This window comes from Eumetopias jubatus, unplaced genomic scaffold (genome assembly GCF_037043125.1).
Source record: "Eumetopias jubatus isolate StellerSeaLion01/CBP00866 unplaced genomic scaffold, mEumJub1_p1.0 scaffold_4, whole genome shotgun sequence".
Classification (NCBI taxonomy): Eukaryota; Metazoa; Chordata; class Mammalia; order Carnivora; family Otariidae; genus Eumetopias; species Eumetopias jubatus.
Genome location: NW_028274810.1, coordinates 125,465,575 through 125,477,060, shown reverse-complemented (window position 1 = coordinate 125,477,060; position 11,486 = coordinate 125,465,575). Strand labels below are relative to the sequence as shown.

The 11,486-nt window shown below is 38.2% G+C and overlaps 1 non-coding gene across 1 annotated transcript; it reads right to left on the bottom strand.

Moving 5' to 3' along the window:
• Positions 1–10,805: 10,805 nt before the first annotated feature.
• On the bottom strand, positions 10,806–10,912 carry LOC114211203 (U6 spliceosomal RNA). The gene has a single exon (XR_003609706.1). It is a non-coding gene; the product is annotated as a U6 spliceosomal RNA (small nuclear RNA).
• Between the last annotated feature and the right edge of the window lie 574 nt (positions 10,913–11,486).

The following is an 11,486-nucleotide window of genomic DNA, read 5'->3' as shown; positions in this document are numbered from 1 at the left end:
AATTATATCTTAAAATACTTGTGCTATGTTTTCCAGAGTATTTTTTGCCTATGGTGTTAAAAATTCTTGGTGCAATATCTTCCTCAAATTATAACTCCATCACTCTACTTACAGTCATTCAAAAAAATAAAAAGTATTAGCACTCATATATGCCAGGCATTTTTTTTTTACTAGATTCAAGATACTTAGAAGAACAATCTATTACTACTGCCAATGAGCCTACTGGTATATTATGAAAGAAACAGGTGTGTTTATATGCATACTCTCACACCCATACAACAATTTGTAATAAATGCCAATTCATATTCCTTATAGAGGTTTTCTCTGATCTTTTCACAAAGCAACCACCACCTTCTCTTCCTAGAAAACACCTTTAGCTACACTTCTATTTTATTAATACTTATCAGACCTGTAGCCATTTGTATGGCTAAAAGTTCTAATCAATCCTGGAATTGATGCACTGGAGGCAGTAGGGAGTATGTGAAAGAAACCAAGGCATCACCAAGACTAATATCAGGAATTACATTCTTGAATGGGGATAGGAGGAAGAATGGAGATCTGTTTATAAATTTGTTGTCTGTGGCTTTACTTCCCAAACTTTAAGTGTGAGATTTATATTCAAACAAACCTGAGTTCAAATTCTGTTCTTCCTCTTACCAGTACTAAGATCTTTTAAAAGTCTTTATTCTTCTAGTCTGAATTTCCCCATTTGTCAAACTGAGATAATGACTTGCTGTGCAGTGTTGAAATATCAAATAATGAGATAATGCATGTAGGGGGCTTGGTGAAGGACCTGACACATAGTAAATATTTAATAAATTGTAGTCACACTAATAATTATTCATGCTGATTACCATGTATTCATCCATCCATTCAACAAGGAACAGTTAAGATTATGCTATCATATTTTCTCAATCCAGAAAGCAACATTTTTTCACATTTTAATATTTTCAAAATTAAAGTGACAATTTCATTAAACATGCACACAGTATATAACTTTTTTCTTCTGAAAGATGTCTTTTAATTTGTTGATGTTGTCCTACAGTGATAGTGTCCTAGTGCTAGCCACTGTGCAAGAAGGTAGACAGTGACAAAAACAAGTAAGAAATCCCTGGCTTCTAGGAATTTGCAGACACTAATGCCTGGCAGAGAGGCCATATGGCTTCAGCCTATGAAGAAGAGTTGTTACTGCCTACTTTGGCATCTTACTCTAATTGTGGCAAAGACTTAAGGCTCCATAAGCCACTTCGAGAATCTGAAGAAAGTTATGGGCTTTCTCTTCAAGACGAAATATACATATATATTAGTTTTATGTACAATCTTGGGAGTTTTGCAGAGTCCCCAGAGATAATCTATGGTCTCTCCCTCCCCCCTAAAAAAGTCTATGAAACCTAGGTAAGAAATCCTGCTTACCCTTTTCTGAAAAATCCCCAGTTACCCTGCAGGTCACTTTTATGATTCTACAATCCTGTGAGTTTAAGCATAAGGATGTCCTGAAGATGAAGAGTACAGTGCAGAGCTAAAAATCAATGACGCATAGAGGCTCTGACAACAGTTTATGCTGGGCTGGTAGCCAAAAGAATCAAATTTAAGGAAAGAGAAAAGGAGGTTTATATCAACCTTAGGAAAAACAACCTACAACTTATTACTTTTCTCATTCATTTAGTGCAAGTCAAACAGCCACAGAGTCAGTGTTTGATTTACTATCCTATTAGATGACCCATCTTTATAGCCCCATACTCATTACTCCAAATCTAGACTTGTGGTTTGGCTGTGTATCAAGGCTGTAACTATAAATGTCAATGTAAGGGTGATAAAATCAAAACAATCTATTTTCAGGAAACCAGTGTGCAAATGTATCATTATAATACAATTTTTTCTACAATTTATAAAACTCTGGTCAGAGTGCCTGTCAGAAAAAAGAAGTTCTTTTTAGCCTCTAAGTCCCACTCTAAACACAGGTAATGGCAGTGCTTAGTTACTGGATAATTTAATTACTGGAATAATTTTAAGTTCTGGAGCACTAAAGGTTAACAGTAGCAACACAAACCCAAATTTAGCTCAACATCTGACTAGACCAGCTCAACCCCATACACAGTAACAGCCTGATAGAAAAAGAGGCATATCCATTTCTGAGCATAAATGTTATTTACCTCAGTCTCTGTACCTCATACATGATGTGCAGCAATGAATCAAAATGATGAGACACATTAAAAACAAAAAGAAACAAACAAAACAAAAACAAAAACAAAATGCCACTGTCAAGAGATAAAGCAATCAACATAACCAGACTCAGATGACTCAGATGTCAGAACTATTAGGCAGGAACTTCAAAATAACTACCACTAATATGTTAAACAATATAGTAGAAAAGGTAGATAACATGCATGAATATAAGGGAAATTTCAGCACAGAGATGTAATATAAAATAAGAATCAAAGGGAAATGCTAGGATTCAGCAGTTGAAGGTGTACTGAATTAGGTAATTGCTGAGCTGCTTTAACCCTGGCATTCTATGATTCTAAGACCACCACTCCTAGAAGGTAAGAGATGAAAAATCAAAACAAGGAAAAGGATGGTTTATGTGGAGAAAAGATGGGGCAGCTGATAGTCTCCCACTGGAATTGTTCCTTCACATCTGCAATTTAAAACATAAAAAGGAATGAGAAATTACTGCACACACCTCTGGTTAGGAAGCAAATTCTATTAACATAAAAAAATGCCTAGTGGGATGCTGATATGAGCCACTAGGCTCTCTTCTTTAACAAAGGCAATTCATTAGGCTGCATCTAAGAGCACCATGAGTCTGTACTGGCTCTATTTAGATGAAGGCTTGGAACATCCAGGGGGTTCCTCTAGGGGTCTATACTCCAAAGAGAGAAAACCCCAATTCAAAGACCAAAGTTGGGACACAGTACAAAATCAGGGTCTTAGAGCAGGAAATGCTCATTTGTGGCATGGTGGCTGCAAGAACAAAGAGATGAGCTAAGCCAAAAATCAAACATGGTCATCAAAAGCCAATTATTAAATACAATCAAGAAGAATGAAAATTCTGTAAAAGATCAGACAGGGAAACTGAAGTTGGGTATAGTCAAATTTTGGGAAAAAGTAGGGGATTTAGTAGTTTTGAGTATAAACAGTGAGAGGAGTAAATTGACCCTACTTGTAAACACTTTTTCAGTTTTTCATGGAGCCCAATCCTTGAAGCTAAGGCTGACCACAGAGACTCTAGAATCTAGATTCAAGAAGAAAGAATTTTTCGGAGAAGACACAATAATGAATATTACCTACACATGCCAACAAAGGAGCTATAATAATTCTCATCCTGTTGCTAACAATTTACAATGTTTAAAAACAACTAAAGGACATGTCTAGAAAGTAAATGCATAGAAAATTCCTCATTGGCTCTCAACTAGAGGTGAAATTACCCCACTGGGGGGCTTTTGGATATGTAGGAAGGGGGCTTTGTCATTAAAAACAAGGAAAAATGTACTATTAGCATGCAGAGGGTGAGTGCCAAGGGTTCTAAATGCCCTACAGCAGGTGGTGTAGGTGAGGAAAAATCATTTTCCTTCTACCCTCTTAGGTTCAAGGGGGAGGCCCACAAATCCAACTGAAAAAAGGCAGGTTAACAAGAAAAAAAAGTTTTAAGTATGTACATACTGTTTAAAAAAAGGAGAGAGAGAGAGAGAGAGAGAGAGACAACAGATCCAAAATGAAGTCACTTGTGCTAAGCCCATGTCAACAAACTAAGATTTAATACCTAAACTAATTGCAATTTCAGCCCCTCCCAGGAATGTAATCTTAACCAGTCATTCTGGAATTACTTGGACAGCACTCTGAGGTAATCCCCTAAAGAAAGGTGACCTTGCCTGGAGCAATCAGCACTTTGCTAGAATAACCTCCTTGTCCTGCCTCCTTCTGCCCATAAGTCTTCCATTTTGTTCAACTCTTTAAAGCCTTGTTTGCCAGATGTTTGCTAGATGTGATGCTGCCTGACTCATGAATTGTTGAATAAAACCAGTAAGATCTTTAAAATTTCTCAGCTGAATTTCATTTTTTCACAGTACACACAGGAGTCCACAAAGGAAGATGTGGCTCAAGGAGCCTTTTTACCATCTTAGGCTAAGTAAAGGAAAAGGGTTGGGACTTCTGGGAGGGGGAGGCAAGTTATGGGAAGCTGAAGGGAGGAAATGTGTGGTAAATAAGGACTGTCTTGCCAGGCTGGTGAGAGGCTCCCAGGTGATAAGAGTTGCCTCCAAGAAGTTCCTAATATGGAGATATTTTTACAAATGGAAATTTCCTATATGAATGTAAATTTCCTTTTTAAAAGGGGGAAATTTATACTCTACTTTTAGGCAGTTATGGGGAGGTAAACAGCTTTTCCTGAACCTTGATTCTCAGTGGCCCTGTGCTCAAAATGATCTCTGTGTCTAAAAGGCACAATTTGGGGTAGCATATTCTGGTACCCTTCAGTGGACCATGAAAGGAAAAGTAGTCCATCCCAAAATGCCAATATCATCTCTATGAATTAATCAATCAGACTGATTTGGGATCCAAGGTATAATAAAGAGAGGAAGAGCAAACGAGACTATTATCTGCCTTGGTGGCTTATGAACAAATTAGGAAATGAAAATATTATGTTGAGAAGTGGCTAAACATTAAAACTAATACGAATTATTACTTAACTTCTCTGTGCCTGTTCCCTTATCTATGAAATGGGAATAATACTAACTACCTCATAGAGCTGTTAAGATTTAATTGAGTTAGGGACGCCTGGGTGGCTCAGTCGGTTAAGTGGCTGCCTTCGGCCCAGGTCATGATCCCAGGGTCCTGGGATCAAGTCCCACATCGGGGTCCTTGCTCAGCAAGGAACCTGCTTCTCCCTCTCTCCCTCTGCTTGTGCTCTCTCTGTCAAATAAATAAAATCTTTAAAAAAAAGATTTAATTGAGTTAATATATGTAAAGCATTTTGAAAAGTACTTGGCACACAACAATCCCTAAGCAATATGTTTTTATTATATTATTTCTAAGAAAAAAACTAAACCATGAATATTTCCATTAAAAAAAACATTTGTTTGAATAGCCTTGACTCCATAATGAAAGGTTTTCCCCATCACCATAGATGCTCCTCTCTAGCTCCCTAAACCTACCCATCTAAGGTAATGTACACTGAAAGTTCTTCCCACCAAAACCCAGTGCTTCTCCAAGCAAAGACTGCATAGCCTAAGGGGATTCAGAAAGAACAAGCTGTCTCTGCCAAAACCTATTCCCAGAAATCATCAGAAAGGCTCTGGCCCCAGCTATACTCCAATGTCACAAGTAACAAGTAATTAGCAGCAGCTCTTCCCCGCCTGCTAATTATAAGTCCCATTCCTCATTCTGGGCTGCTCAAAGAGACTTGTGAGTTGACTCTGATGGCACAACGTATAGTCCTCAATCTTGTCAAAGGTTCTTTATTGGGTTGGTAGGGGGCACTCCCAGGAAAGTTTTAAAGAGGGCTCAGCCCCACCTACCAGCACCACAATGGCCTGGGTATTTCCATGCTCTGTTCTGATCCTTTAACATTTCCTGGGACACTGCCTACTTCACTGGCATGCTATAGTGCCCACTGCCCTTTCTCAAGGAGATGCAGTCATTTGCCTCTTACATGACTCTTCAGCTTCATTTTACCACAAATGAAGAGATTTGGAAGAGTGAAAATCTAGAGACAGTTTGGGAAGTCAAATAATTTATATGCAGATTGTCTTTTTTTTAAGATCTTATTTTTTTATTTGACAAAGAGAAAGAGTGCGCAAGCAGGGGGAGCAGCAGAGGGAGAGGGAGAAGCAGGCTCTCCACTGAGCAGGGAGCCCGATGTGGGGCTCAATCCCAGGACTCTAGGATCATGACCTGAGCCGAAGGCAGATACCCAACCTACTGAGTCACCCAGGTGCCCCTATGCTGATTAGGTCTTGATTCATGGACCTATTTAGGCAAAAGTATTACGTATAAAGATAAGCCTACTTTATAATCCCAGGAGCCTAACTGCAAGCCAAAATAGCAGTTCTAACAATCAGTTTAAAGGGAACTGAATCTAAGGTGGAGAATATTTTCTGAACCCTGCTATAAATTCTACTTCAATCTAAGAAAAAAAATTCCCTGTCTATAGAAAAAAATATTTTCTGAAATGAAGCTAAAGGAGCTTCTGGACTGGCAAACACATCAAGATGCTGTTATGTCCTACGCATCTTTTCCATTTGGCTGTTCCTGAGTCATATCCTTTATAATAAGCCAGGAATTATTAAGTAAAAGCACTTTCCTGAGTTCTGTGAGTTATTCTAGTGAATTATTGAACCTGAGGGACAGCTCATGGGAACCCCTGAATCTGTAGTTGGCCAGGCAGAAGTGTGGGTAGCCTGGGCACCCTATTTTCAGCTTTCATCTGAAATAGGAGCAGTCTCATGGGACTGAGCCCTTAATTTGGGTCTGCACTTACTCCAAGTAGTTAGTGTCAGAAATGAATTAAATTGTTAGATACCCAGCTGGTATCAGAGAATTGGAAAATTGGTTGGTGTTTCATAAAAACCACAGCATGTATGTATCATGGGGTATGGCGACAAGATACAATAAACAAGGAGATGGACAGACAGATGAGAGAGATAGGACTCAATTTGATAATGGTAAGTGCTCTGAAGAAAAGAATAGAGTGGTGTAGGGGAGGAAAATAATTTTCCCTCTACCCTTCTCAATTCTTATTTGACAGCCTTATAATAAAAAAACACTGACAAAAGAAAAACAAAATATACATGAGAGATACCCAGGGAAAATGAGTAACTCCCTGAGGTGGCTTAGAATTCAGACTTAAATACCATCTTCATTGGGAAAGGGGAGGGGGATGTAAGCCTTTTAGAGGGCAGGAAACAATTTTTAGGAAAGATGAATGGGCCCTTAGAATAGATGGGAGGTATGATAGTTTCTGACAAAGTTTGTCTGGGTTTGGTGTCAACTTCTAATCTCCTCTCCTGTGATAAGTCAACCTTCCCTTGTTGATGAAACTCCTTGAGAGGGAACAACTGAGTTCCTTTGGAGGATCTGTCTTTTGGCAGGTAAGGGTAGTCCAGAGAAAGCCTGTGCCTGCGTTGGCTGTTTTTCAAGAGCCTATAGCTCAACATAATCAATATACCAAAGTGGCACGTTTCAAGGTAGCATGTTCTGTTGTATTCAGTGGTATGAGGAATAACAGATGGTGGCCACATTTGATAGAGTAGTTGTGGGCAGTCACTCAGAAGGGAAACACTGCTAGATGCACTACACACTAAGCAATATTTTCTTCATTTTATAAAAAGAGATACCATGGCAGAGTGAGATTAAATCATTTACCATGGCCACCCTGCTAAAAAATGGCACAGCTAAAATTCTTACCTCATTCTGTCTCCTCACCCCAACATTCAATCTGGTTCTTGCTGCCCAGTATTCCAGAGGGACAGAAATGGTCTATATCTGTGCTGCCCGATAGTCCACATGTGACATCTGAGCACTTGAAATGTGGCTAGGGTAAGGAACTAAATTTTTTATCCCATTTAATTTTAATAATTTAAATGTAAACAGCCACATGTACCCAAGGATTTCTATCTTGGACAGTGAAGTTCTAGGATTTCTCCATTGTGTGATGGCTTGCATCACTTAGCTCTATTTTGCTGATATTCCAGCACTTTTTGACTCTACCTTCCTTCTGCGAAAGATGTTGTCAGCTGGTAGCAAACACACCTGCTAAAGATTAGCTACGTTAAACTCCCCACAGGCCTGTGTCATTCTAATTAGTCACTGTGTCTCAAAAAACAGGATATTAATTCTCTGTCTTCATTTCATTTTATATTCTATATACATGTTTTTCAATGTTGAAAAAAAATTAATATTTCAGGCACACCCAAATGCTAGAAGCCTATTAAACCAAAGGTGCAAGGGAGAAAAGCAAACTGAGACCACATGGCATTTTCATAGAATAAATCTTAGAGAAAAGAAAGGCAGTGTGAAGGAAAAGCCTCTCCCTAATCAAATGGTGTCCATTGTAGCAACTCAGGTTGTCAAGTAAACCTCACAGACAGTAACCACGGATAGAGTGATTTACTCTTTCAGCACCAAAACCTGAAGCAAAAAGACCAGCACTGCAATTAAAAAAAAAAAAAATCATAGTCTAAAACTAAGCTCTGGAACCTTCACCATTCTTACTGCCTGACATGAGTCAAGCTCTGGGGACACCGACCACAGAGATAGCTCAGGAAATGTTAAAAATACATGCTGTGGGGCCACACAGACCTGAGTTTCAGATCCAGCACACTGCACTTCCCTGCTCCCCATCTTCTTTTTAAATTGTATACTTCTGGGAGATTGCGAGATTTTACCATTTTAGCACTAATCCTTCAATGTCAGTTTACGAATCACTTACCCTAGGTGATTCCAAAAAAGCAAAGGCAGGTCCTTACCCTTGAAAAGCTTTCAATCTGGTTGATGATATGTGTTCAACACACAGCAAACAAGCTGAGATTAGATGCTTATAGACAGCATGGATTTGCCAGTAAGAACAGGCATTTAAAGACAGGATCAGTAAAAGGGATAGTTTAAGACAATAAACATCTTGTAAATAATTTTGTTTCTCTTTTTTACCTTAGCTGCAGAAAGCTCAGAACCAGATCTCAAGTTCAATTATTTCGATTATAATATCCCATGAAGTATACATGTTTGTGGTATTGCCATGCCCTTGGCACTGAGGATGGAGGGGTGGTTAATTTTCTTTTTATTTAACTTAATTTTATTTTATTATGTTATGTTAGTCACCATACAGTACATCATTAGTTTTTGATGTAGTGTTCCATGATTCATTATTTTCAAGGGGTGGTTAATTTTCAATTTCTATTTTATATTTTTGCTATTATTTGTTCTCCAAGTGAGTGACACTGTAACAAAGTTATCTGAGATAAAATAATAATATAGACTGAAACTGTCAGGTATTACCCATCTTTCAATTTGTATATTTAAAAAGTATACTAATGAAATTTTTGAAGCACAAACACTCCAAAATTTGACAATTAGGTAAAAACACAGAATAGGAATTAAGTAAATGAAGCAATGGCAACAGAGATTTCCAAGTGCTTGAGATTAGCTGAATACTATAATTGACCATAATATTTTCTCTAAATTTGACAGCTCATATTTGAAAAAAGGGGAAAAAGAAGAGGAAATGCATTATTTTTCTTTGTTGGACAAAGACCATATATGCCAATATGCCCAACCCATACCAATCAATCTCAATGAGAAACCTTTGCATGCATGCATATTGAGTGCCCGAGACAGGCTAAAGAAGAAAAACACAACTCAGTACACCAGGAATTGACAATGAAGCAGAAAACTGGGCTAGGTACATAAGCAATGATATAGTTTTCGGTGCAGGAGGTACTAGGTGAGAGGCAACACACAATTACTGAGAAACTTCCATGACCCCAGCATCCTACTTTACCTGTTTAGTGTAATGTAACCCTAGCAACCAAATGAGGGGATTATTTCTCTTCTCCATTTTATAGGTGGCTATGGAAGTTTACACCCAAGGAACTGCCATGTGACTGGGGTCCAAGGGGATAAGTGGAAGTTCTCAGGTTGGGATATGAGAAAGATATTCCTGAGAGGAAAATAGCCTGTGCAATGACTCAGACTCAGAAGTTCATAAACCACAGCATTTGCAGAAAGGATGTGGTACCCTGCAACTTAAAAGTAGAGAGTAATGAAGGAAAGTGGTAGAAAAGGAGATTAAAGACAAAGAACATCATGATGTGTTCTATTTCCTTATGCATGTATTGACCTCTTGGTTCAGCGATGACATAATAGTTATTGCACACATTAAAAATCAACACTCTTGGGGTGCCTCGGTGGCACAGTCAGTTAAGCATCCAACTCTTGGTTTTGGCTCAGGTTGTGATCTCAGGGTCATGAGATCAAGCCAGAGTCAGGCTCCTTGCTCAGTGCAGGGTCTACTTAAGACATTCTCTCCCTCTCCCTCTGCCCCTCCCCCTGCTCACACACACTCACTCTCCTCTCTAAAATAAATAAATAAATCTTTTTAAAAAATCAATATTTGAAATCCAGAAGCCATAGGAAAAAACTAAAATGTACTTATAATTCATTGTACCAAAGTATTTTCCATATATGCATATACATAAGAGATTAATATCCATAAAAAGTGTTTCTCAAGCATATTTATAGACAAACTATAATAAAGAGGCAAGTCACAGATGATGTACCAACTGCCAGGTAATATATTAAAAGATGATCAGCCTTATTGGTAATCATACAAATTTAAATTAAAACAACTAGAAGTTATTTTTACCTAATAGATAAACCAAAAAATAAAAGATTGTTAATATATTGTAGGGAAGGTGAAAATTTACCTCCACCCATCTTAAGTTTTCAAGCTGGGGCTCTTTAACAAAAAGACAACTTAATAAGAGAAAACCAGTTTATAAACGCATGCAGTGCACATCTCATGGGAGAAACTTAGAAGAACTCAAAGGGGCAGCCCAGGATTCGAGCTTCTGTAGCATCTTCAACTAAAGACAATAATATAGAAAGAAATGGCAAGCCCAAGTTTCAGGCTGCTGCAGGTGGAGAACTGTGAGAAGGTAAATATGTGGAGGAAACTAACAGAGTAAGGTTTGTTTGCAGATTCCTCCAGTGCCATCTTTGGACTGGTAGAACTCTGTCTTCTGTAAAAGGAGAGTTTATATCCTGCCTCTAGACAGACAAAGGGGAGCTCTGCTCTTTCTTTTTTTTTTTTTTTTTTTTAATGCGTCACACATTTGCATGTCATCCTTGCGCCAGGGCCATGCTGATCTTCTCTGTATTGTTCCAATTTTAGTTTATGTGCTGCCAAAGCAAGCACTGCTCCTTCTTAATTGCCCTCAGCTCAAACTAATTTTTATGTCAAAGAAGCATATTTTGGAGTGACATATTCTGGTTTTCTTCAATATTATTTCACTAATATTGTGATGAAATGGTCACTTTCTTTCATTTCGGGTGAAAATATAAACTAGTTCAATATTCTGGAAGAGGGCTGGATGTTATTCATCAGAATTTACAAGGTGCATCCTGTTAGTTGAGTAACTCCAGAGAATCTGTAAAATCTATGCCACCAAAAGACTTGCACTTGGGCACATAAATGAATCCACAAGGATGTCCACTGCAGCACTGTTTACAATAGCACCAAGACGAATACAATGGAAATGCATATAAGTCATTTTACCATCATGTTACAGCTACACTATGGAACACAATGCAGCCCTGAAAAGACAGTGGCTTTTAAAATGAGCATTTATTCATATGTAGATTCAATGTAGATTTTTTTTTTAAAGATTTTATTTACTTATTTATTTGACAGAGAGAGAGAGACAGCAGGAGAGGGAACACAAGCAAGGGGGAGTGGGAGAGGGAAAAGCAGGCTTCCCACGGAGCAGGAC